Source organism: Magnolia sinica, chromosome 13, assembly GCF_029962835.1.
Source record: "Magnolia sinica isolate HGM2019 chromosome 13, MsV1, whole genome shotgun sequence".
Lineage (NCBI taxonomy): Eukaryota > Viridiplantae > Streptophyta > Magnoliopsida > Magnoliales > Magnoliaceae > Magnolia > Magnolia sinica.
The window spans coordinates 69,841,483-69,861,670 of NC_080585.1; the positions used below are offsets into that span (position 1 = coordinate 69,841,483).

General features: G+C 35.8%; 1 pseudogene; it reads left to right on the top strand.

Moving 5' to 3' along the window:
* Positions 1-20,188, top strand: part of LOC131224306 (taxadiene 5-alpha hydroxylase-like) — a 95,915-nt pseudogene that overhangs the window by 41,612 nt on the left and 34,115 nt on the right.

Below are 20,188 nucleotides of genomic sequence, written 5' to 3' on the forward strand. Positions count from 1 at the left end.
GAGCTGAAGCCAATCGGTTAAGGTAGTGACCCTTTTTTTTTTTTAAGGTCAACTTGTTAGTAAACACCCATGTTAGTACACACCACCAATTTTTTAACGATAGACATCCAATTCACTATTGTTTTCACATTGTGTGGTCCACCTAAGATTTAGTTCAGCCTCATTTTTGGAAAAAATAATAAAATTATGTTAAGAAATGGATGGACGGCATGGATGAAGCAAATCGATCATGGTGGGGCCCACAAAGCCATACCAGATCCAAAGATCAAGTTACCGTTTTGAATTTGATCTCAAATAATGTGAGTTTTGTATTTGATTTAAAATAATGGTGACTTATTCATAACAATCGTGGTAAAGATTTAGAGTTATCCCGACCATCCAAATAATCGGTCTAGTTGTAAATGGTAAATATTGATAATTTTATTGTATAATATAATTTTAACCATCCAGAAAATGGTCGCATGCATGTACGACTATTAATATATCTTGTGTTATAAATAATGTAAAAATCACATAATTCGGATTTAAATTCATTATCATATCCAAAAGAGGATGTCGGATGAGCGCCATTTCATCTTCCATCCAAAACAAAAAAAAACCTAGCTCTCTCTCTCTCTCTCTCTCGCCGTCTCTCACCCTGCAACTCGCGTGCGGCTCTCTCTCTGGTCGTCCCTCTCTCTCACTCACCGTCTCTTTACTCGCCGTCGCTGCAAGGATTTTCTTCCTGCCGCATGCAACAGCTGAAGAGAGGAAGATGTCTTCCTGCTTCCACAAGGATTCTCAACCTGCTACATGCAGCTGCTGAAGGGAGGGAGGTGAGATCTCCGGCTGCCGCAGTCTCATGTGTCGACAGCAAAAGTCTGGCCTCCAGCCACGAAAATACATCCACGGGACGCCGGCGACGGCTTCATCAAGGAAGGTGGCATGCCATCGTCTATGGCCGTGGATCTGGAGTGTGACAATGGCAATCGGCTCCCACAAATCGCAGGTAAGGGCCTACAAGATGAGCCGATTTTGAAATCCCTAATATATTTGTCTGGATTTGGGGTCTAATCCAGAATTCCTGATTCTCGATTTGGGGATTCAAATCCCTAATTTCAACTGGATATGAGGTATAGGACTGAAATCCCTAAATTAACTAGATCTGGGGTTCCAAAAAAAAATATCCCTAATCTGAATTAGGAATTGAGGTTGGGGATCTAAAATTTCCATAGCTGTTTCGAGGAATTGGAATCCCTAATTAACTGATTTTGGGATTTCCTAAATCCCTGATTTGCTAATTTGGGGTTTTGAATTCAAATCAAATTATCACCATTCATGGCAACCATTTCCTGAATCCAAATCAAACTGTCACCATTCATCTTCCCAGAATAGCATAGATTCACCATTGTTAACTGAAAGCTTGAAGCTATCTAACAAAAATTTCCCCCATTTCATATACTTCTTTCTTTCCTTGCTAGGTTTTCTTCTTAAACTTCTATCTGTAGGGCCCAAACGAAACGTGTGTGATGCTGGGCATGTTGTCTGGGGTCCATTTCATATACTTCTTCCTTCCTTGAAGCTGGATTGGCAATGACAGCTTTCAGCTATGATTGAAGATCTCATCTTTCCAAATTAAAAAAGAAGAGAAAAAATCCTGAATTTTCTTTGTTCATGAGGTATAAGCTTTTTGAATATTTCTTTTGCATCTGTTTAGATTCTATTCCAGATTAGTTTTCTGTTGTACAGAAGGAAATCTCATGTGTGAATTTGTTTGGATTCTATTGCAATTAGTTTTCTATTTACAGAAGGGAATCTCACATGGGTATCTCTGTTTTTGAAGTTTCTTTGATTTATTTTTTTATTTTTTAATTTTTTAATTTTTTTTTTTGTTTTTTCGAAAATCAATGAAATTTGGGATGCTTTGAAGCAATTTATGCATATTTTTCGATTTCGATGTTCATCAGATTTGGATTAGTTTAAAAAAGGAGTATTATGTGGGTTTTTTCTATTATATGTAACAGAATCTCATTTGAGTGCTTTTGCATTTATCAGTTCTTTAAGTCTGTGTAATCATTTGATGTGAATCCATTTGGATTCTACCGTAATAATTTTTCTATTGTCAAGAAGGAAATCTCATATGGGTATCTCTCCTTTTGAACTTTCTTTAATTTGGTGAAAATCAATGTGACTTTAGGATGATGTGTGGGCTGCTTTCAATTGTTTTGGGATGAAAAACCAATGAAATTTGGGATGTTCTTAAGTAGTTTGATGCATATTGGTTGAAGAATGAAGTGTTATGCAGATTTATTATAATTTTTTGTGGTTTAGATGATGGAATCTCATGTGGGTGCTTTTGCATTTATCAATTCTTAAAATTTGTGGGATTACTTGATGTGAATCAATGGGAGTTTTTGATTATTAGTAGTTGCTTTTGGGTGTTCTTGGACTGAAACCAATGGAATTTGGGGCACTTTCAAGTTATTTGATGCTAGTTGATTGATTTTAGTGTTATTTGGACTTGGCATAATTAATGGAGTGTTGTACACATCATCATTTATGTTACATGTAAGGGAATCTCATGTGGGTACTTTTGCATTTGGCAGTTTTTGAAGTTTATGTGATCATGTTATATTAATTGATGGGAATTTAGGATGATGGGTACTTGTTCATCACTGGTATGGTGGTTGATTATTTTGTATTTTTTTAGATAATATTGATTATGATTCGCAGGAAATTTGTTTCTATGGAGTTAAGAGATGTTGTTATTTCTGACAGTGCATTTTCTAGAATTTGGAAATTTTAATGTCCCTTCTGGAAGTAGATGTTTCCCTGATTTGTATTTTTTGGTGCTTGGTTTTTCGTGCACAGTTGGTCACTGATTATGGCCTTTTGGTAGAATCTTTAATTCTCAATTTATGTTTAACTAGAAGAACTTCACTGTAATGGAAATTTCACTTTCAACTAGCTTCTATTTTGGCAAGCTGTTTGAAAAGGCTGCATATCTTGTGCGATCTAGTCCACATGAGTTTTTGCTCTAGTGCAAGTGGGTTGCAGTTACAACGAGCAGTCTTGTTACCGATTCCACTTCTTTAGTGTAGGATGGTAGGGCCCATATGGGCATCTCTATGCAAATGGGCCCTCAATTTCTTCAAGAAACAACAAAAATAGTTCTCAGGTATAAGATGAACTTTGAGTCTTTTTATTTCCTACATGAATCCTAGGAGTGTAGTGTATCTGTTAGTTGAGATGAAAATGCTTGATCGGTGCCACAGTTTCTATCCGAGCATATCACGATGTTTTGAAATCGACCAAAAATTAAACTTAAGTGAAAATGGAGGAAATTAAGGAATTCTAATTTTTCTATTTTTATATTAGAAAATATGTGTAATTGTGCATCTCATTGTGGACACTATTATATATGGCCATGAAAAAAAAAGTCCCCTTGATGGGAATCCTAAACCCTCAATTTGTGGCTAGAAGATAAATGTTTAGGAAGGGAATAAAAAAGGACAGTTCCACATTCAACCAAAAATGGCCAAAAAATTCCATGGCTATGTTCCTTCAACTCTAGTGGATTCATCCATGGTGAACCCATTATATCAAACATTTGGGTCATTGAATGGACCTGGGGCCACTTGTCTAAACCCAATAATATAATACAAAGTCTTATCCAAGTATTGTTTGATGCCTCTGGAAGAGCTCATCTAGTTTCTTTTGCTGGTATGAGACAATACAGCTAAGCTTTCATGGCAAAGTCATTACAAGAAATAAGAATAAATAAATAAAATTGAGTAGATTTTTATTTCTATTTTTTTATAATTTTTTTGGAAAGGTAAGATTAGTTTGATGATTTTCCTTTAACATGAGTAATTAGTTTTTTAATTCTCAATATCTTTTTTTGTCCTTATCTCTTCACATGCATTCTGACAGAAAGACTAGGGCAAGGATTTGGGTTTAAGAGAGGGCTTGGGATGAGGAATTTCCAGATCTTCAACTCATTGACCAAACAGATGGAGCTTTTCAAGCCAAAAATCCCTGGAAAAGTAGGTATGTATGTATGTGGCATCAGCCCTTACGATTTCAGCCATTTAGGTCATGCTCGCTCTACATAACTTTCGATGTCCTGTATAGGTACATATGCTTCTTTTCATTCTATTTGCTATTTTAATTAGGCACTTGCTAATATCTTACACAACAACACTTGCCATCTTTATACATTATGCTTCATTGGCAACTTAAGATTAAAAAAAAAAAAATTCCATTTGTTCCTGTAATTCAACCTTTTCTTTCTTAAAACTTCATCTCCATTTAATTCATATACTTCTCTTCATTCTATTGTCATGAATTATACTAGTTTGTGAGATGGGAGAGTCACTCGTTGAAATACAGGGCACTATGGCCAATTGTGAAATCAAGGATATTTCTCAGCCTTTGCAAGTGGGTTCTGTCGGGCAGGTGCATGCTTTATATTCTATTTAACTTTTTTATTCTTTTTCTTTTTAATTCCTATTTAGGTTGTCGGTAGGAAGGAGCATGGGTAACCCGATGTTTCCATGAATCATCCACATGATGTGGGACCTGATTGTTTTCCCCAATACCCTCCAAAAGGCTATGATTTTGTGCCATTTTTATCTCCTAAACCTTAGCGTAATCTCAGATCCCTAAACCTAAACCTACACCTAATCCTAATCTCAACTCCCTAACCTAAACCTAAACCTAAACTTGAAAACCCAAACCTAAACCTAATCCCGAGCCCGAACCCGATTTCCTAAACCTAAATTTATAACATTAACCTAAACCTATTCTCAAATCCCAAAACCTATAACCTAAACCTAAACCTAAACCTTAACCTAAACCTAAACCTATAACATAAACTCAATTTCCTAAACCTTAACCTATAACCTAACCTAAACCTAAACCAATAACCTGAACCCGATTTCCTAAACCTAAACCTTAACGTATTCTCAAATCCCTAAACCTAAACCTACACCTAATCCTAATCTCAACTCCCTAACCTAAACCTAAACCTAAACTTGAAAACTCAAACCTAAAACTGATCCCGAACCCGAACCCGATTTCCTAAACCTAAACTTATAACCTTAACCTAAACCTATTTTCAAATCTCAAAACCTATAACCTAAATGTAAACCTATACAACCTTAACCTAGACTTAAAACTTAACCTATAACCTAAACCTTAACCTATAACCTTAACCTATAACCTAAACCTATAACTTAAACTCAATTTCCTAAACTTTAACCTATAACCTAACCTAAACCTAAACCTATAACTCGAACCTGATTTCCTAAACCTAAACCTTAATATATTCTCAAATCCCTAAACCTAAATCTACACCTAATCTTAATCTCAACTCCCTAACCTAAACCTAAACCTAAACATGAAAACCCAAACCTAAACCCAATCCCGAACCCGAACCCGATTTCCTAAACCTAAACTTATAACCTCAACCTAAACCTATTCTCAAATCCCAAAACCTATAACCTAAACCTAAACCTAAACCTTAACCTATAACCTAAACTCAATTTTCTAAACCTTAACCTATAACCTAACCTAAACCTAAACCTATAACCCGAACCCGATTTCCTAAACCTAAACCTTAACGTATTCTCAAATCCTTAAACCTAAACCTACACCTAATCCTAATCTCAACTCCCTAACCTAAACCTAAACCTAAACTTGAAAACCCAAACCTAAACCCAATCCCGAACGCGAACCTGATTTCCTGAACCTAAACTTATAACCTTATCCTAAAGCTATTCTCAAATCTCAAAACCTATAATCTAAACTTAAACCTAAACCTTAACCTAAACCTAAACCTTAACTTATAACCTAAACCTATAACCTAAACTCAATTTCCTGAACCTTAACCTATAACCTAACCTAAACCTAAATGTATAACCCGAACCTGATTTCCTAAACCTTAACCTTAACGTATTCTCAAATCCCTAAACTTAAACGTACCTAATCCTAATCTCAACTCCCTAACCTAAACCTAAACCTAAACCTGAAAACCCAAACCTAAACCTGATCCCGAACCCGAACCCGATTTCCTAAACCTAAACTTATAACCTTAACCTAAACCTATTCTCAAATCTTAAAACCTATAACCTAAACCTAAACCTAAACCTATATAACCTTAACCTAAACGTAAAACTTAACCTATAACCTAAACTTTAACATATAACCTTAACTTATAACCTAAACCAATAATTTAAACTCAATTTCCTAAACCTTAACCTATAACCTAACCTAAACCTAAACCTATAACTCAAACCTGATTTCCTAAACCTAAACCTTAACATATTCTCAAATCTCTAAACCTAAATTTACACCAAATCCTAATCTCAACTCCCTAACCTAAACATAAACCTAAACTTGAAAACCCAAACATAAACCCGATCCCAAACCCAAACCCGATTTCCTAAACCTAAACTTATAACCTTAACCTAAACCTATTCTCAAATCCCAAAACCCATAACCTAAACCTAAACCTTAACCTAAACCTAAACCTTAACTTATAACCTAAACTCAATTTCCTAAACCTTAACCAATAACCTAACCTAAACCTAAACCTAAACCTATAACCTGAACCCGATTTCCTAAACCTAAACCTTAACGTATTCTCAAATCCCTAAACCTAAACCTACACCTAATCCTAATCTCAACTCCCTAACTTAAACCTAAATCTAAACTTGAAAACCCAAACCTAAACCCGATTCCGAACCCGAACCCGATTTCCTAAACCTAAACTTATAACCTTAACCTAAACCTATTCTCAAATCTCAAAACCTATAACCTAAACCTAAAACTTAACCGATAACCTAAACCTAAACCTTAACATAATCTCAGATCCCTAAACCTAAACCTATACCTAATCCTAATCTTAACTCCCTAACCTAAATATAAACCTAAATTTGAAAACCCAAACCTAAAACCAATCCCGAGCCCGAACCCGATTTCCTAAACCTAAACTTATAACCTTAACCTAATCCTATTCTCAAATCCCAAAACTTATAACCTAAACCTAAACCTAAACCTTAACCTAAACCTAAACCTATAACGTAAACTCAATTTCCTAAACCTTAACCAATAACCTAACATAAACCTAAACCTAAACCTATAACCTGAACCCGATTTCCTAAACCTAAACCTTAACGTATTCTCAAATCCCTAAACTTAAACCTACCTAATCCTAATCTCAACTCCCTAACCTAAACCTAAACCTAAACTTGAAAACCCAAACCTAAACCTGATCCCGAACCCGAACCCAATTTCCTAAACCTAAACTTATAATCTTAACCTAAACATATTCTCAAATCTTAAAACCTATAACCTAAACCTAAACCTATATAACCTTAACCTAAACGTAAAACTTAACCTATAACGTAAACTTTAACATATAACCTTAACTTATAACCTAAACCTATAATTTAAACTCGATTTCCTAAACCTTAACCTATAACCTAACCTAAACCTAAACCTATAAGTCGAACTTAATTTCCTAAACCTAAACCTTAACATATTCTCAAATCCCTAAACCTAAATCTACACCTAATCCTAATCTTAACTCCCTAACCTAAACCTAAACCTAAACTTGAAAACCCAAACCTAAACCCGATCCCGAACCCAAACCCGATTTCCTAAACCTAAACTTATAACCTTAACCTAAACCTATTCTCAAATCTCAAAACCTATAACCTAAACTTAAACCTATATAAACTTAACCTAAACATAAAACTTAACATATAACCTAAACCTAAACCTTAACATATTCTCAGATCCCTAAACCTAAACCTACACCTAATCCTAATCTCAACTCCCTAACCTAAACCTAAACCTAAACTTGAAAACCTAAACCTAAACCCAATCCCGAGCCCAAACCCGATTTCCTAAACCTAAACTTATAACCTTAACCTAAACCTATTCTCAAATCTCAAAACCTATAACCTAAACCTAAACTTAAATCTTAACCTAAACCTAAACCATAACCTATAACCTAAACCTATAACGTAAACTCAATTTCCTAAACCTTAACCTATAACCTAACCTAAACCTAAACCTATAACCCGAGCTTGATTTCCTAAACCTAAACCTTAATGTATTCTCAAACCCTTAAACCTAAACCTACACCTAATCCTAATCTCAACTCCCTAACCTAAACCTAAACCTAAACTTGAAAACCCAAACCTAAACCCAATCCTGAACCCGAACCCGATTTCCTAAACCTAAACTTATAACCTTAACCTAAACCTATTCTCAAATCTCATAACCTATAACCTAAACTTAAACCTGTATAACGTTAACCTAAACTTAAAACTTAACCTATAACCTAAACCTTAACCTATAACGTTAACTTATAACCTAAACTCAATTTCCTAAACCTTAACTTATAACCTAACCTAAACGTAAACCTATAACCCGAACCCGATTTCTTAAATCTAAACCTACACCTAATCTTAATCTCAACTCCCTAACCTAAACCTAAACCTAAACTTGAAAACCCAAACCCAAACCCGATCCCGAACCATGTGGATAAGATTGTTTGTTTTTGGATGAATGTAGTTTATGTTTGGATAGATTTACTAGTTTGGGTTTAGATGGATGTGAGTGTGAATATGATGAAATATATTATATAACAGTTGTATATCAGGATGAATATGATGAAATATATTGTAGGTGTATATCAGGAATTTTGTGCTGGAATTTTTTTTAAAAAGAGACTTTTAGCGACGAAACTTTTCGCAGCTAAAAGTTTTGCAAAATATTTATAGCAACGAACATTTTCGTAGCTAAATGTTTTGCAAAATATTTTTAGTGACGAAAAGTTTCATAGCTAAAAGTTATGCAAATATTTTTAGCAACCAAAATTTTCATAGCTAAAAGTTATACAAAATATTTTTAGCGACGAAAATTTTCGTATCTAAAAGTCTTGCAAAATATTTTTAGTGACGAAAATTTTCGTCGCTAAAAGTTTAACATTCATTTTTTAGCGACGAAAATATTCATTGCTAAAAGTTTTGCAAAAGTTTTTTTGCGACGAAAATTTTCGTAGCTAAAAGTTCTTTTAGCGACGAAAATTTTCGTCGTTAAAAAGCTTCCATTTAGCGACGATTAAAATTTTTTGTCGCTAAAAACCATTTGCTTCGGACTTTTAGCGATGAAAATTTTCGTCGCTAAAACTTTTTAGCTACGAAAATTTAGCTTTTAGCGAAGAAAATTTTCATCGCTAAAGGTGAGATTTCTTGTAGTGGATCAACTCCAATCGAGGGCCATCGATCGAAGTGCCCCAAATCGTCTAAAGAGCAAAGTTGTATTTTTCAATTTTCTTGATCGAATCAAATAGGACCAAAACAGTCCAGCGAACAACTGAGGAAAATCTAAAATTTCTCGATCAAATCGAACAGGGTGTCATTCCTATCAAAAATTCTTGTTCAACATAGAGTAAAGGAACCCGATCTGAACATGATGCCCAATCATCAATCAGTATGATTCATTCAATAGTACCACTGTGAGCATGAACGGTGCCATAATCACAACTACTAGGTGATCCTAACCCTTTGAATATGAACAATATTACAAGTGTTTATTGTTGTCAATGAGCCACAGATCACATATTTGGAATCATCAAACCAAATGCTACTTTGGAAGCATGAACATTACAAATTAGGATTTATCCAATAGATGTTTCAGGATGATAAATGAACCTATTTTGTTTCTTTGCTCAATCTTGATAGTTCATTTTCCATTCTATTAATTGGATGTCAATGATCATCCAATTACCTTTTTTTTTTTCTAGCATAGCTTGTGTATAGTTGTATGAATGAATGGATGCTCAAATCACTGGTATGCATCCCATGTGTCATATTTAGAAAGTTAGGAGAAGTTGCTTACAAGATGTTTAAAGATGTATTGAAAAATGAGAATTGCTCGCATCCAACTAGTTGGACAACAAGCAACTATACACCAAGAGAATAATGTTTAACCTATCATGTGCATCCATTATCTAACCCATTCAATAGGTTGGCCCCACCATGAGGATCACCATATGCAAAAATTTGCCCCATCCGCTCATCAGTTAGGCCATGCTGTTGGACGAGATGGTTGTCACACACAAATAATAGGTTGGAAGTTATCCATGGGTTGGATGGACTAATCGTCTAATATTAATAATTTCTCTTGAAAAATACCCAAAGTTTTCATAAAGTGAAGCCTTTAGGAAAAGTTACTTGCATCATTTCCTCTCTATTAAATCTCATATAGGTTGGACTTCCTCTCGCCATAGCTCTCAGAGGCAAGACCACAGCTCAACAAAATGGACCAGTGGTCTAGACTATCGAATCATGTCCCCAATTCATTTTTTCCACCCACAGAACCACTTCTTACAAGGAAGTAGTATATACACTATAAGCATGATGTCATACATTATTGTAACACATATTCTTGCACGTCTCTTTTTTGATAAAGAAAACACTTTATACATGCCCTATTGTTGGATAGTGCCCTGAAACTCAATATTTACTTGCTAATTAACTTGTGTTGTATGAATTGATCATTCATTGGCCTAATTAGTTTGTGTGAAACATGCTTATTATTCTAGTATAATGTCCTTAAGCACCTTGAGATTAGACATATTGGCTTGTGGCCAAAGAGAGATGTAATCTATGGATCTCAGTGCCTTGGCCACTACCATACAGGTAGTTGGACATACCTGAGATAATCAGATTGGTCATCTCACATGAGGATGTTGTGTAGATGCCTTGTATTCTGCTCATCAGAGCTCTGTCGGTCTGACCACCAGCTGTCGGTTTGATTGACAAAGTACAAGTTTTCGGCCCGAAGACAACAAGTGCAGGGGACCTGTTGGTTCAGGTCAGTCCAATCGACAACGTGTTGTCAGTTCGACCTATAGTTTGCTTGTCTGACCAACGGTGTTACGTGGTTTAGCATAAATTAGGGTATTTAAGTCCGATTGTGATTAGGGCTTAAGTAATATGAGCGTTTTCTCTCTAAGGGCAAGGGTTTTGTGAGGTGAGAAGGTTCTCTATACTTGTAAGGGCTTGAGAAAGGATTTCCTCAAGGGTTTAGGGTTTTCCTAGTGTACATTGCAAGGGGAAATCAGGTTGATCCTGTAATTGAAGAAGATGAGTGGTGTAAACTCTAAGGCTTTTGATTATGATGGAGATATTTGTCTCTTTATGCCATGGTTTTTTCTCACATGGGTTTTTTCATGTAAAAGCGATATGTTTTGTATTTAGTTACTTGATTATTTTGGTTATTCTAGTTATTTTGATTATTCTATATTCTTTAAACGTGCTTCCATAAAGCGCATAGATTAACGGTGGTATTAAATCTAATTTTCTAATACCTAGGGTTGATTCGGGTTTGTTGTGGCTTAGAATTTCATCATAGTGGTTTGAGATAAGGGACGATTAACTACAACAGAGGGGACTAACTTAGTGTTAGGATGGACACTCTCACTCTCCACTATTTTCCTTGACTCGGTGTGCCTTTGTCCTACCCTACATGAATATGTGAGTGCATCATGGATGGTTCCTGATTTGGGACCTTTGATCCTTCACATTAGCATGATACCTTGTAAGTAACTAGTCAAAGAGGCTCACCATGCCTAGACTGGAAGATACTTATAGTTGCACTGGCTCTGTCAAATTCCTTTAATTGGAAGATGTGTGGATGGAAACATTCTATTTGATACTTCTTCCACTTACTTTGCAAGGCTATGTGGAAGATACTAAAGGTGGACGTGGCTGGAAACTTTCATTTTGCGTTGTCAAAGTTACCACAATTGAACATAGGATCCACTTAGTCTAGCTGGGACATTAGTATGTAGGTTGATCTCGAGGTTTGGGTTGTCTATTACATGTTTTAAAGGATGGTCATCGCTTTCGTGATTTCGGATTGGTTAACCATAAATTTTCAACTATTAATTGTGAGTTTTAATAATTGATTTGTTTTGAACTCTACTTAATAGACATCCAATGGTTATAATTTGATCAACCACCCTTTAGGGCGTCATCTAATTGCCCAAGGATAGTTGCCACAAATGTAAAAGGATTTGGATGGTTCAAGTGCATGAATTAAGGGTAAATATGTTTCCTTCATAATATGCTAAAGCTTATAGGTTGGCGGAGTACCTCTTTGGGTGTACATCCTGAAACCCTATCCCCTCATTTACGTTCTAATTGGGGGGGGGGGGGGGGTGTTGGGGGGTTAGGTGCAAGAGCTTGTGGATGTCCACCCTTATGTGTATGTGTGTGTGAGAGAGAAGAGAGAGAGAGAGAGAGAGAGAGAGAGAGAGAGAGAGGTTGTTGTGCCACCTCTCATCCACACGTATTCACATCCTTGTCTGGGCGTGTGGTCCACTTCTCAAACGGCTCAAGTCAAAACTTATCTATTAGAGATTGTGATGCAAGATCTCGACCTTCTACATTGGTGATAGATTGAGGATACGTACCCTCCATTAGGAGATCGATTGTGACTTGATTGAGAGATTTTTTGTGTACATGTATAATCACGTGATGAATGGCTTGTGTAATTTTTGTAAAATATGGCATAATCACGATGGCAACCCATATGATTTAAGTAGATTAATTTTAGATTTTATTTTTTTGTTTTTATTTTTATTTTTATTTATTTTTTTACATAAAACCTAACACCTAGTAAAAACATATTTAATAAAAATCAAAGAACTTTTAAAATAATTTTATAAAACCCTAATTGACTGAAATTATTTTTTTTCTAAGGTTATTGTGTTATTTGGTGTGTAGTGCTTTGGGTTTTGGGACCCACATCTTCATGGCATGCCTCTTATAGTAATTCTAACCATTATTATTGCTACTACACTACTAATATAACTTCTATCACTACTACTTTTCTATTGCTAACATTCTTACCTGTTGTTGTTATTACTAATATAACTATTGCTATTGTTGCTTATGCTGCTTTTAGTAGGTCAATTTTATTGAAAGCTTCTAACCATCTTTTACAATTATAATTCCTTCAATTGTTTATGAATCATACCATGGCTAAGCTTTATATTGTAGGAGCTCAATGGCAAGGATTCTGTGCAAGCCGTACCATTGATAAAGAAAATCACATTCAAGATAACATGCTCGTTGTTATTTGGGTTGTCCGGTGGGAACCAAGAAGATTCCTTATAAGAAGATTTCTCAACCGCCCTTAGAGGGTTGTGGGCGTTACCTCTCAATTTTCCTATGACTGTCTTTTGTCGAGGTTTAAAAGCTCGTCAAAGGATTTGCAGGTACTTCTTGATGCTCATTCAAAGGAAGAAGAAAGAGATGGAGCAAGGGAACTTAAGAGTTCAAGATGACGTGATCTCCTATTTTTTGAACCCGAGGGATGAAAATGGAGAAAAAATTTCTGGAGAAGAGATCATCGATAACATCATCACACTAATGATTGCCAGTCATGACACGATTGCCATCCTTTTATGCATCCTAATGAGGCTTCTGGCAAGGGATGCGACTGTTTGCATGAACATATATGAAGGTTAGTCAAACTAATCATCCTTGGTTTGAGAGTTGAGTTAGGAAATTAAAAAACAAAAAAGTAAAAAGAAAATAAAAACTACTTAAAAAGTCTCATTTTAAAAGTTGCTTAATTTACAACTTGGTAAAAGTTGCTTACAACACATGAATTAGTCGAGCTATTAGTTAGGTAGGGGGCATTTTGTACATGCCATATACCATTATTCAAGGTAGTACACTCATTAAGTGAGCCAAACATGTTTGTTGAGTTTTTATTGTTGAATATTTTTGTTAACCAACCAATTTGTCATGCAAGTTTGACTTACATGATTAGTGGGCCAACACTAGTTTTTGTCAATGGTATGTTCAAGGTGTACCCTACCTAACGAATGACTAGGATCTCCACCAATGTATGCATAGATCTATAACATGTATTCTGCCCACTCAAATGAGGAGTTTCTCACTCATTGCACTACCTTTCTTTTATTATATCATTATCATCATCATCATCATCAAAGCCTTATCCCAACTAATTAGGTTAGTTGCATAAACCTGTTACGCCATTCCTCTTTATTAAGGACCATAACTTCAGGTAGATCATAATCATCAAGTCCTTTCTTACTACCTCCACCTAAGTCCTTTTGGACCTTCCCCTTTCCTTTTCAGAGACTTCAACTTGCACCAACACACTTCTTTTATCCAATACAATTTTTGGTATCTGTTGCACATGACTAGTCATCTAAGTCTAATTTCCTTCATCACTTTACCTATTGATGCTACTCTTAAGTTTCTTCGAATTCATTTATTTTTAATTCCATCCTTTCTCATCTTGGCAATCATCCACCTCCACATCCTCGTTTCAACAGTACTCATCCTATGGACATGTTGTCCTTGATTGCCCAACATTCTATCTCATAAAGCATATCTAGTCTTATAGTTATCATCTATAAATTTCTATTCAGTTTGACTAGTCAATGATCAAATAAAACTTTAGACGCACATATCCAATTCATCCTCCTAGCTTAAAATTTTGGGCAATATCCTTTTCAATCTTTCTACTCTGAATATTGATCCAAGATATTGAAATTTGTCTTGCTTAATGATCTCAACTTTAGTGCAGTTTTATGTGCCTTCTTTATTCTTATAAATAGCCATTACGGTAGTTTTCCTCTATTTGTTTGACATTTTTTTCAATTTATAATCTTGTTATACAACTTTACGAACCAAAATAACCTAGCAACTCACATGAAATTTCAAACATCTATTGGTATACCATTTAGTCCAAGGACATTTTCTTTTTTCATCTTTCTCAAAGCTTATTTTATTTTAGATATCTTAATCCTATGAAAATTTTTATGGTTCTGAAGTCATTGGGTTTATCACGATATTCTTAAAGTATTGTCATTTAATAAAATTTGAAAATAACTTCTCCAACTTTGTTTGATCTCTTTGTCCTTGACTATTATCCTTTATCCCTACTCTTAATGCATCTTACATGATCTAGGTCTCTCATTGTTACAAATTCTAAGGCATTTTTATCATATTCTTTGATCTTCAATTCATTGTAAAGATAATCATAAGCCTAAATTCAGCTTCACTTACTACTTTTCAACAATATTTTTAACATGTTTTTATATTTTTCTAAAATTTTCTTAGTTTTAATCCTTATAAAGCTTTGAAACATGAACGTTTGTCATATGAGTGACTTTTCCCTCTAAATATTCCTCAAATATCTTCTGCCATTTTCCTAATGCAATTAGCAATCTCAACCCCCCCTTTTTTTTATTAGCATTTTTTTTTTTGAAATTTTTAACCTTTAGCTACCAAAAAATGGTATAAAAAAAGAAAACACCATTTTAAATAAGATTCCTTTTACCAATCATCTGTTTTTCTACAATCAACATTGACCATCCATACTCCTGTCAATTTATTGATTTATTAGGAATGAAAGTGAATCTTAATGAATGAAACAAAAGGGGCAGGCATGATCAAAGGTCCAAATTGATTATCGTAACCATTTTCTGGCCATGAATTTTGACCATCCATATTACTAGCAATCGGTTGAATGGTTAGGATGGTTCCATCTAGGTAACTTGTGCAACACACATGCATGCAATCAAAAGTGCAACCCACACAATGGGTAACCTAGAATGATGGTTAGACCCATTTTCCTATAAACAATATCAATCATCCATGTTCCTAGTAATTGATCATATGGTTAGAATGATCAAAGCAATTATTAGGAATACATTCAATCAAATTGGGGTCCACATGATGGACTATCCAGATTGTCCATTTTCCTTATAATTAGTGATAAATTTTCTTAGGAAGTGTTGATGCAGAAATCTGGTCAATCCTGCCTAACCTCCTGCTAGCCTAAGTATCTGCAATTTAATGGAAAACAAGAGAAGACATTGGGGGCGCTAGTTAAGGCCGGTAACCCTCCGATGCCTATGTCATGATATGGACTCATAGTAGGTGTAATAGAATAAGGATAGTTGTGTGTACCTTTATTCATGGCAACGGGTGTATTTATAGGCTTTTAATATCAGAGACATATATGGCAATGCCTCTTGGATGATGATTGCATATTATAGAAGGGATCTCCTTCCTGGTACATCGTCATTATCTTCTCGAAATCTCAATGAGGATATGGGGAGAACTTATCTCAATATATCATAAGTATATTTTTATTCCTACCGAGTGGTTGAAATATGAGGCTGAGGTCGATATCCGAGGCCGAGGTCTATGGTCGACGCTAGTACTCAAGTTGACAGTTGAGGTCGTCTTGTGAGGCCAAGGTCGGTACTTAAGGTCGGTACCCGAGGTACATGAAGTCGAGGTCATCTTTTGAAGTCGCAGATAAGGCCGACCTCTAAAGTCATTAGTTGGCATTAAAAGTCAAGGTGATGTTTCGTCCCTCAAGCAATCCATAGTCATCGAGTCTGGTTGCTCGACTCATCTATCTTATACATCTGGTCAGTCCATTTTTTACCCATAACAGGAAGTATGGATCACCCATTTTCCTTGCATTTCATGGGATGGTTAGGATGATCGGATTAAAGTGATCCTTGTAAGGGGCACCAAAGAGTGAGGCCCACCTGATGGATAGGTCAGCTTGAGTTTAGACTAGTTTTCTACAATCTATACAACCATCCATTTTCTTAGAAATTGATGTGATGGCTAGGATGATTCGATGAAAATCATTCTTGTGAGTTACATGCAATTAAAAGTGAGGCTTGCATGATGGGCGGTCCCTATTGATGTTATAACCTTTTCAAAATAAATTGTGGTATATATCGTTAGTAATTGATGAGAAGGTTAGCATGATTTGCTCAAAGTGATCCTTGACAGATGCATGCTATGAAAAGTAGGTTTACACAATTATCAGTACAAATCTAGTATTAGACCTTTCTTTCTATAATTGATCTAAACTGTAAGTTTTCTCATCCATTGATCAGATGGTAAGGATAATCTAATCAAAGTGATTCCTAAGACACATGCCAAAGACAAGGTGATGAGCAGTCCATATAGAGTATTAGACATTTTCATTTTCCCTACAATTAGAGGAGAGTATTAGACATTTTCCTTTTCCCTACAATTAGAGGTGGCAATGGGCTAGGCTGCTGAGCCTAGCCTGAGTGACCCAACCCTCTTAAGGACCAGGGCTTGGGCCACTAAACTTGGCCCAAGTGTTAGACTAGGGCTTCAATCTAGGTCTAAATCTAGGTCTAATGTTCGGGCTAGGCTAGGCGAAAGCCAGTGATGAATGGCCCAACCTGGGCCAGTTAATTTGCATAATGAATACTAAGTATAAAGTTATATGTAACCTAGGCCATAAAGTCTTTATACTAGTGCATATAGTGATATAAAAGAACAATGGTAATTTGGTACAAGGTGATGGATGATACAGAAGCACTTATAGACTATCCAAATCGTGGATGTAATTTTCGATATTGAAATAGTATATTGCTGCACTTATTTAAGTCTATGAATATGGTGGACACCTAGGAGGGGCATAAAATTGGTTGATTTATATTTTACTTGACAAAGGTGTGTCGAAAAACATTAATTCCTTGAAAAAGTATGAAGTTCATAGACCTGCATTTACCAATTGTACATCAATCATACACAATGTATATGTAATGTATCTTTAACTAATGGGGTTGGTCATGGTTTGGCATGGCTTAGGTCTATCTGAAGCAAGGATGAATGTGATGAGGTTGATCACCATCTTCCTCAAGGGGATAGCTACTCTGAATCCATGAAGCTTATCTGGACTCCTCATAAAGATACCTCGAATCCATGAGGGAAAAAAGAAAATTGAAAATAATTTATGAAAATTCGTAAATTAATTGATGATTGAAATAAACTAGTTTACAGCCCTTTAAAGAGGTATACTAAACCTTGGAAGGAGGTTCAAAATTAAACTACAACAAAAACTCCTAGAAATCGCGACTTATTATAAATAGAAAACTTACTATTTCTAGATGTTCATGATTTCTACTAGACCTCATGGTTTTTGGCCAAAAATAGTGTCCTATTTGGCTCAACCATGCTATTCTCCTAATTATTCTAAGAAGTTTTCATGTTGGATGCAACTCCTAAAGCCAACGGATGGAGAGTTATAATCAAACTAAAAGTTACTATAAATAGTAAAAACAAAAATAAAACAGAAATTCGACCGTCGATCCAGTGGAATCTTGTAAAATTTGCGTGGGAAACCTGGAATAGCTAGGTTGGGTGGCTGAATTAGCTCGTCCTACCCCAAAATCATATATGGCATGTCCAATAACTCATTCTGATATGTGAGATATGCTCATTTTAAGGTTCTAACGGTCTGGATCACTTCTGCCTCTGATCGAGCCTCTTCTACTCCATCTTGGCCATAAAATTATCCGTGACCTGCTCTACATCACTGCCCCTTTGGAGAAGTGCTAGGACTGGGTCTCTTTAGCTCGTTAGGGCCTAGGCTAGGCTAGGACCAAGCCTTAGGGCTCTAGGGGTGGGCTAAGGCCAAACCTTGGCCTGACTCTAACCCAGCCCATTGCAAACCCTATCTATAATCAATCTAAGCTATATATTTTCTTGTCCATTGATCTAGTATGGCTAATTTAATGAAAACAATTCTTGATAGCCATGGATGCTTACTCCTTTTCATTTATAAAGAATCTCAAACATCCATTCTACTAACCTTTGCTGAAACTGTCAGGATGATGTACTCAAATGAGATTCTTGAGAGTCACGTGCAATTCAAGTAGGGCACAAAAAATTGATAGTGAGATTAATTAAATTTTCTTTATAACTGATGCTTACCGTCTTTTGTTGGGCACGAGCACATGCTTAACATCTTTTAACAAAAGTAAAAGAGATGGGAACCAAATGAGGTTCCAACAGATCTTTTTCTTTCTCATTCCTTTTTTTTTTTTTTTTAAAAATGAATTTTATAAATTTTATTTTTTATACAGACCTATCTTTTCAATGTATCATTTTTTATTTGAAAGAGAAAAGTGTTAGGGTAGCCCACATGCATGCGTGTATCTAATTATCTCAGGAGTTAAAAGGGTAAAGAAAATTTGGGCTCTTGGTTAGTGAAGTCTAGCCACATTAAGAAGCTCTCCATGAAAGAGGTTGGTACGAATGAGGAGTGTCATGCCCCAAACTCGGGAACCGGGCTCACAAAATTCTTGATTGCCGAATCCAGTGCCAACAACCTCCATAGTACCCCATTCTCGGCTCCCAGCGCCCATACGCCAGATTCCAATCCTGGGATCGTACAAGGAGGATTTTCAGTGTGATTTTTTTAAAAGAAGTATAGCCACAAGTATACCCAAATTACGAGAACAACATCATCACCACATATCCAGTAATATAAATATTAGATTACAGTGTTGAAAGAGAAATACATAAATAACAAACTCTCCAAAACGATCTGCTACAAGCTCCTGCCTCAACGCTGCTGCGACTTAATGTCACCAGCACGCAATAGTCGTGCATAAGCTTACTAAGAAGCTCAGGGGGTGGTGCGTGTGTGTGCAATGCATGTGCCAAGCATACAAATATTAGAGTAAGCGGAAATACTAGCAAGTCCATGAATACTATCGACCATAACAAGCTATGTGATGCAAGACATATTAAGCCAAATGTCACATGCTGAGGAAGCAATGCAATATGAAAATCTTGACAAGTCCATAAATGCAATTAGTCGTATCCAGGCTATGTGATGAAAAAGAAATGGCAAGGTTGGTGTGTGTAGTCGGGACGATAGTACGTAGTATCGCAAGCTATGGGGTTTATCACAAGGGGCTTCTATCTAAACTAGTCCTATACTTGAATTTGGATAACTAGACTCAATGTGGTAAACTCCTCATCTCAGGTTAGTTGCACACCTAATAGAAATCATGACTATTGGGAAGGTACACATAATGATTTAGTTGCGCGCCATCAACTCGAGTGGATAGTGAAAGAATGAATGAATGAGTCAAATGTTGAATGTGCAACTCTATACTCAGCACTTCTATATTTCAGTATAGTTCATCTCTGGGATAACACCGGGGTCTAGTACACTCCACACTGGCTGTCGCCTCACTAGCTGCACAACCAAGTGAGTGGAAAAGGACCTCACTACCCTCGTGACCAGTAGTCTGCCAATACTTAGCTTAGCTTATCAATAGCAGACC